Here is a 7,953-nt window from a genome sequence, read left to right on the forward strand (position 1 = left end):
TTCAAATCTTGATGCATGCCAATCTAATGTATGTGATGATCCTCATTATGGTTGTCAACCACAATCATCATATGCATATGAACCCCCTCTTCAACATAGCCCTCCACCATACTCACATGCCTCATACCACCATTCACCTCCATATGACCCTCAACAATGAACCCTCTCTTTCACCACCACCTCCCGATGAAGCCCTCACGCTAGACTTAAGAGATCTTGAATCTCATATCTTAAGGCAACACGAGGAGCATGAAAAGAAGTTTAAGGAGTTGAGAGCTAAGATGGCTATCATGGTAGAAGCCATTGGCAACATAGTCTCATCTCGCCTAAGTCTATGCGATCAAGTCACTCCCATTGTTGAATGTGGAGAAGCAACCAAAGAGCTTAGTGAGGGAGTGACTTTGAAGCTCCAAGGTGAGGAAGAGGAGTTAAAGCAAGAAATACAACAAGAGGAGGAGGTAGAGATTATTGAAAAAAATGAAGTAGTGGTTGGAGCCTTAGGATATGTTGAGTACATAGAGGAATCACAAATTGAAGAGCCTTTTTCAATGGAGTTCGAAGTTGATGTTGAGGAAGAGAGTGCATGGTACGCGGAATCGTGATTACACTTTAATTATGTAAAGTTCATTGCTCTTTCTTTCCCTGGAAATGGCGCCAAAAACATGATGCCAAAACCACGGTTCACAACTCCGTGTAACTAACCAGCAAGTGCACTGGGTCGTCCAAGTAATACCTTACGTGAGTAAGGGTCGAATCCCACGGAGATTGTTGGTATGAAGCAAGCTATGGTCACCTTGCAAATCTCAGTTAGGCAGATATAAATTGATAATGGTGTTTTCGAATAATAAATAATAGAATAGGGATAGAGGTACTTATGTAAATCATTGGTAGGAATTTCAGATAAGCGAATGGAGATGCTTTTCGTTCCTTTGAACCTCTGCTTTCCTGCTATCTTCATCCAATCAGTCTTACTCCTTTCCATGGCTGGCTTTATGTGATACGTCACCATTGTCAACGGCTACTTTCGGTCATCTCTCGGGAAAATGATCCAATGCCCTGTCACGGCACGGCTAATCGTCTAGAGGCATCACCTTTGTCAATGGCTTCATCTTATCCTCTCAGTGAAAATGATCAACGCACCCTGTCACGGCACGGCTATTCATCTGTCGGTTCTCGATCATGCTGGAATAGGATTTACTATCCTTTTGCGTCTGTCACTAATGCCCTGCAATCGCGAGTTTGGAGCTCGTCACTGTCATCCAATCATTGAATCCTACTCGGAATACCACAGACAAGGTTTAGACCTTCCGGATTCTCTTGAATGCCGCCATCATTCTAGCTTACGCCACGAAGATTCTGATTAAGAGATCTAAGAGATACTCATTCAGTCGAAGGTAGAACGGAAGTGGTTGTCAGGCACGCGTTCATAGGGAATGATGATGATTGTCACGTTCATCACATTCAGATTGAAGTACGAATGAATATCTTAGAAGCGAAATAAGATGAATTGAATAGAAAACAGTAGTACTTTGCATTAATCTTTGAGGAACAGCAGAGCTCCACACCTTAATCTATGGAGTGTAGAAACTCTACCGTTGAAAATACATAAGTGAAAGGTCCAGGCATGGCCGAGAGGCCAGCCCCCATGGTCTAAGAACTATGCGTTCAAAGATTTAAAGATCCAAAGATGTCAAAAAGACTAGTAAAAGGTCCTATTTATAATAAACTAGCTACTAGGATTTACATGAGTAAGTAATTGATGCATAAATCCACTTCCGGGGCCCACTTGGTGTGTGTTTGGGCTGAGCTTGAGTGTTGCACGTGTAGAGGTCTTTCTTGGAGTTGAACGCCAGCTTTTGTGCCAGTTTGGGCCTTCAACTCTGGTTTTGGCTCCTTTTCTGGCGCTGGACGCCAGAGTTGGGTAGAAAGCTGGCGTTGAACGCCAGTTTATGTCATCTATTCTTGGCCAACATATAAACTATTATATATTGTTGGAAATCCCTGGATGTCTACTTTCCAACGCAATTGGAAGCGCGCCATTTCGAGTTTTGTAGCTCCACAAAATCCACTTTGAGTGCAGGGAGGTCAGAATCCAACAGCATCAGCAGTCCTTTTTCAACCCCTGAATTTGATTTCTGCTCAAGTCCCTCAATTTCAGCCAGAAAATACCTGAAATCACAGAAAAACACACAAACTCATAGTAAAGCCCAGAAATGTGAATTTAACATAAAAACTAATGAAAACATCCCTAAAAGTAACTAGATCCTACTAAAAACATACTAAAAACAATGCCAAAAAGCGTATAAATTATCCGCTCATCACAACACCAAACTTAAATTGTTGCTTGTCCCCAAGCAACTAAAAATCAAACAGGATAAAAAGAAGAGAATATACTATAAATTCCAAACTATCAATGAAACATAGCTTTTTGCCTCTCGAATAGTTTTGGCATCTCGAATAGTTTTGGCATCTCACCTTATCCATTGAGGTTCAGAATGATTGGCATCTATAGGAACTCAGAGTTCATATAGTGTTATTGATTCTCCTAGTTCAGTATGATGATTCTTGAACACAGCTTCTTTATGAGTCTTGGCCGTGGCCCTAAGCACTTTGTTTTCTAGTATTACCACTGGATACATAAATGCCACAGACACATAAGTGGGTGAACCTTTTCAGATTGTGACTCAGCTTTGTTAAAGTCCCCAATTAGAGGTGTCCAGGGTTCTTAAGCACACTCTTCTTTTGCTTTGGACCTTGACTTTAACCGCTCAGTCTCAAGTTTTCACTTGACACCTACACGCCACAAGCACATGGTTAGGGATAGCTTGGTTTAGCCGCTTAGGCCAGGATTTTATTCCTTTAGGCCCTCCTATCCACTGATGCTCAAAGCCTTGGGATCCTTTTTATTTGCCCTTGCCTTTTGGTTTTAAGGGTTATTGGCTTTTTGCTCTTGCCTCTTGGTTTTAAGAGCTTTGGCTTTTTCTGCTTGCTTTTTCTTTTTCTTTTTATTTTTTTTTGCCTATTTTTTTTCTTTTTTTTTTCTGCAAGCTTTGTTCTTTGCTGCTTTTTCTTGCTTCAAGAATCATTTTTATGATTTTTCAGATTATCAAATAACATGTCTCCTAGTCATCATTCTTTCAAGAGCCAACATATTTAACACTCTTAAACAACAACTTCAAAAGACATATGCATTGTTCAAGCATTCATTCAGAAAACAAGAAGCATTGTCACCACATCAATATAATTAAGCTAAGTTCAAGGATAAATTCGAAACTCATGTACTTCTTGTTCTTTTGAATTAAAACATTTTTCATTTAAGAGAGGTGACGGATTCATAGGACATTCATAACTTTAAGACAAAGTTACTAACTACTAATGATCATGTAATGAAGACACAAACATAGATAAGCACATAACATAGAAAACAAAAAACAGAGAAAGCAAGAACAAGGAATGAATCCACCTTAGTGATGGTGGCGTTTCCTTCTTGAGGAACCAATTATGTCCTTGAGCTCTTCTGTGTCTCTTCCTTGTCTTTGTTGCTCCTCCCTTATTGCTTTTTGATCTTCTCTTATTTCATGAAGCATGATGGAGTGCTCTTGATGTTCCACCCTTAGTTGTCCTATATTGGAACTCAATTCTCCCAGGGAGGTGTTGATTTGCTCCCAATAATTTTGTGGAGGAAAGTGCATTTGAGGCATCTCCGGGATCTCATGGAAATGAGATTCTTGCGCCTCTTGAGCTCCATGATTGGGCTCTCTTGCTTGCTCTATCTTTTTCTTAGTGATGGGCTTGTCCTCTTTAATGAGGATATCTCCCTCTATGTCAATCCCAGCCGAATTGCATAGGTGGCAAATGAGGTGAGGAAAGGCTAACCTTGCCATAGTGGAGGACTTGTTAGCCACCTTGTAGAGTTCTTGAGGTATAATCTCATGAACTTCCACCTCTTCTTCAATCATGATGCTATGGATCATGATGGCCCGGTCTATAGTAACTTCAGACCGGTTGCTAGTGGGAATGATTGAGCATTGAATGAACTCCAACCATCCTCTAGCTACAGGCTTGAGGTCCAATCTTCTTAGTTGAACCAGCTTGCCTTTGGAGTCAACCTTCCATTGAGCTCCTTCTACACATATGTCCATAAGGACTTGGTCCAACCTTTGATCAAAGTTGACTCTCCTTGTGTAGGGGCGTGCGTTCTCTTCCATGTTTGGCAAGTTGAACGCCAACCTCACATTTTCCGGACTAAAATCTAAGTATTTCCCCCGAACCATTGTAACATAGTTCTTTGGATCCGGGTTCTTACTTTGATCATGGTTCTTGGTGATCCATGCATTGGCATAGAACTCTTGAACCATTAGGATGCCGACTTGTTGGATGGGATTTTTTAGAACTTCCCAACCTCTTCTTTGAATTTCATGTCGGATCTCCGGATACTCATTTCTTTTGAGTTTGAAAGGGACCTCAGGGATCACCTTCTTCTTGGCCACAACATCATAGAAGTGGTCTTGATGGGCTTTGGAGATGAACCTTTCCATCTCCCATGACTCGGATGTGGAAGCTTTTGTCTTCCCTTTCCCCTTTCTAGAGGATTCTCCGGTCTTAGGTGCCATCAATGGTAATGGAAAAACAAAAAGCTTATGCTTTTACCACACCAAACTTAGAGTGTTGCTCGCCCTCGAGCAATAAAAGAAAGAATAGATGAAGAAGAAGAAGAAATGGAGGAGAGGGAGAGTGGGAGGTGTTTTCGGCCAAGAAGGGTGTAGAGGGGTGTGTTGTGTGAATTTGATGAAGAATGGAGGGCTTTATATAGGGAAGGGAGGGGGGAAGGTTTCGGCCATATGGGTGGGTTTGGGTGGAAAATTGGTTTTGAATTTTGAAGGTAGGTGGAGTTTATGAGGTAGGTTTATGGGGAAGAGTGGATGGATGTGAGTGGTGAAGAGGTGATGGGGAAGAGAGATTGAGGTGATTGGTGAAGGGTTTTTGGGGAAGAGTGTTTATGGGGTTGTGTGAAAGAAAGTGGTGAGAAGAAGTGAGTGGAGGTAGGTGGGGATCCTGTGGGGTCTACAGGTCCTGAGTAGATCCTGTGGGGTCCACAAATCCTGAGTGGATCCTGTGGGGTCCACAGATCCTGAGGTGTTCAAGGATTTACATCCCTGCACCCATTAGGCATGTAAAATTGCCTTTGCACACAACTCTGGGCGTTCAGCGCCAGGTTGGTAGCCATTTTGGGCGTTCAATGCCCATTTGTGTGCCATTTCTGGCGTTGAACGCCAGAACCATGCCTGTTCTGGCGTTCAGCACCCAGAAGGTGCCCATTTTGGGCGTTCAGCGCCAGAACCATGCTCTGTTCTGGCGCTGAACGCCAGACAGATGCTCCTCCAGGGTGTGATTTTTCTTCTGCTATTTTTGACTCCGTTTTCAATTTTTATATTTATTTTGTGACTCCACATGATCATGAACCTAAGAAAACATGAAAAACAATAATAATAGAGTTAGATAAATAAACATTGGGTTGCCTCCCAACAAGCGCTTCTTTAATGTCAATAGCTTGACAGTGGGCTCTCATGGAGCCTCACAGATGTTCAGAGCATTGTTAAAACTCTCCAACACCAAACTTAGAGTTTGGATATAGAAGTTCAACACCAAACTTAGAGTTTGGTTGTGGCCTCCCAACTCCAAACTTAGAGTTTGACTGTGGGGGCTTGGTTGACTCTGTTTTAAGAGAAGCTTTTTCTGCTTCCTCTCCATGGTTGCAGAGGGAGATCCTTGAGTTTTAAACACAAGGAGGTCCTTATTCCATTGAAGGACTATTTCACCTCTGTCAACATCAATCACAGCTCTTGCTGTGGCCAGGAAAGGTCTTTCTAGGATGATGGATTCATCCTCTTTCTTTCCAGTATCCAGGACTATGAAATCAGCAGGGATGTAAAGGCCTTCAACTTTTACTAACACGTCCTCTACTTGTCCATAAGCCTGTTTTCTTGAACTGTCTGCCATCTCTAATGAGATTTTAGCAGCTTGCACCCCATAGATTCCCAGTTTCTCTATTACAGAGAGGGGCATGAGGTTTATTCCTGAACCAAAGTCACACAGAGCCTTAAAGATCATGGTGCCTATGGTACAGGGTATTATGAACTTTCCAGGATCCTGTCTCTTCTGAGGCAATGTCAGTTGATCCAGATCACTTAGTTCATTGATGAACAAGGGAGGTTCAACTTCCCAAGTATCAATGCCAAATAATTTGGCATTCAGCTTCATAATTGCACCAAGAAACTTGGCAGTTTGCTCTTCAGTAACATCCTCATTCTCTTCAGAAGAGGAATACTTATCAGAGCTCATGAAGGGCATAAGGAGGTTCAATGGAATCTCTATGGTCTCTAGATGAGCCTCAGAGTCCTTTGGTTCCTCAGAGGGAAGCTCCTTATTGACCACTGGACGTCCCAGGAGGTCTTCCTCTTTGGGATTCACGTCCTCTCCTCTCCTCACAGGTTCGGCCATGATGCTTATGTCAATGGCCTTGCACTCTCCTTTTGGATTCTCTTCTGTATTGCTTGGGAGAGTACTAGGAGGGATTTCAGTGATCTTTTTACTCAGCTGGCCCACTTGTGCTTCCAGATTTCTAATGGAAGATCTTGTTTCATTCATGAAACTTACAGTGGCCTTAGACAGATCAGAGACTAAGTTTGTCAAATTAGAAGTATTTTGTTTAGAGTCTTCTGTCTGTTGCTGAGTGGATGATGGGAAAGGTTTATTATTGCTAAACCTGTTTCTTCCACCATTATTAAAGCCTTGTTGAGGCTTTTGATCCTTCCATGAGAAATTTGGATGATTTCTCCATGATGAGTTATAGGTGTTTCCATAAGGTTCACCTAAATAATTTACCTCTGCTATTGCAGGGTTTTCAAGATCATAAGCTTCTTCTTCAGAAGATGCCTCTTGAGTACTGTTGGATGCAGCTTGCATTCCATGCAGACTCTGAGAGATCATATTGACTTGCTGAGTCAATATTTTATTCTGAGCCAATATGGCATTCAGAGTATCAACTTCAAGAACTCCCTTCTTCATAGGCGTCCCATTGCTCACAGGATTCCTTTCAGAAGTGTACATGAACTGGTTATTAGCAACCATGTCAATGAGTTCTTGAGCTTCTGCAGGCATTTTCTTTAGGTGAATGGATCCACCTGCAGAAGTGTCCAGTGACATCTTTGATAGCTCAGATAAACCATCATAGAATATATCCAGGATGGTCCATTCTGAAAGCATGTCAGAAGGACACTTTTTGGTCAACTGTTTGTATCTTTCCCAAGCTTCATAGAGGGATTCACCTTCTTTCTGTCTGAAGGTTTGAACATCAGCTCTAAGCTTGCTCAGCTTTTGAGGAGGAAAGTACTTGGCTAAGAAAGTCGTGACCAGCTTATCCCAAGAGTTCAGGCTGTCTTTGGGTTGAGAATCCAACCATAATCTAGCTCTGTCTCTTACAGCAAAAGGGAAAAGCATGAGCCTGTAGACTTCAGGATCTACTCCATTAGTCTTAACAGTATCACATATCTGCAAGAATTCAGTTAAGAACCGAAAAGGATCTTCAGATGGAAGTCCATAAAACTTGCAGTTCTGCTGCATCAGAGAAACTAATTGAGGTTTCAGCTCAAAGTTGTTTGCTCCAATGGCAGGAATGGAGATGCTTCTTCCATGTAAATTGGAATTAGGTGCAGTAAAGTCACCAAGCATCCTCCTTGCATTATTATTATTTTCGGCTGCCATCTCCTCTTCCTGTTCGAAAATTTTTTGAAAGGTTATCTCTGGATTGTTGTAATTTAGCTTCTCTTAGTTTTCTCTTCAGAGTCCTTTCAGGTTCTGGATCTGCTTCAACAAGAATGTTCTTATCCTTGCTCCTGCTCATATGACAAAGAAGAGGGCACAGAAAAAAAAATAATAATAATAATATGGATC

General features: G+C 41.9%; 1 non-coding gene across 1 annotated transcript; it reads left to right on the top strand.

Annotated features, from left to right (window-relative positions):
• Positions 1-7,260: 7,260 nt before the first annotated feature.
• Positions 7,261-7,368, top strand: LOC148566934 (small nucleolar RNA R71). The gene has a single exon (XR_015881778.1). It is a non-coding gene; the product is annotated as a small nucleolar RNA R71 (small nucleolar RNA).
• The last annotated feature ends 585 nt before the right edge of the window (positions 7,369-7,953 follow it).

This window comes from Arachis ipaensis, chromosome B4 (assembly GCF_059453495.1).
Source record: "Arachis ipaensis isolate K30076 ecotype BB chromosome B4, ASM5945349v1, whole genome shotgun sequence".
Lineage (NCBI taxonomy): Eukaryota > Viridiplantae > Streptophyta > Magnoliopsida > Fabales > Fabaceae > Arachis > Arachis ipaensis.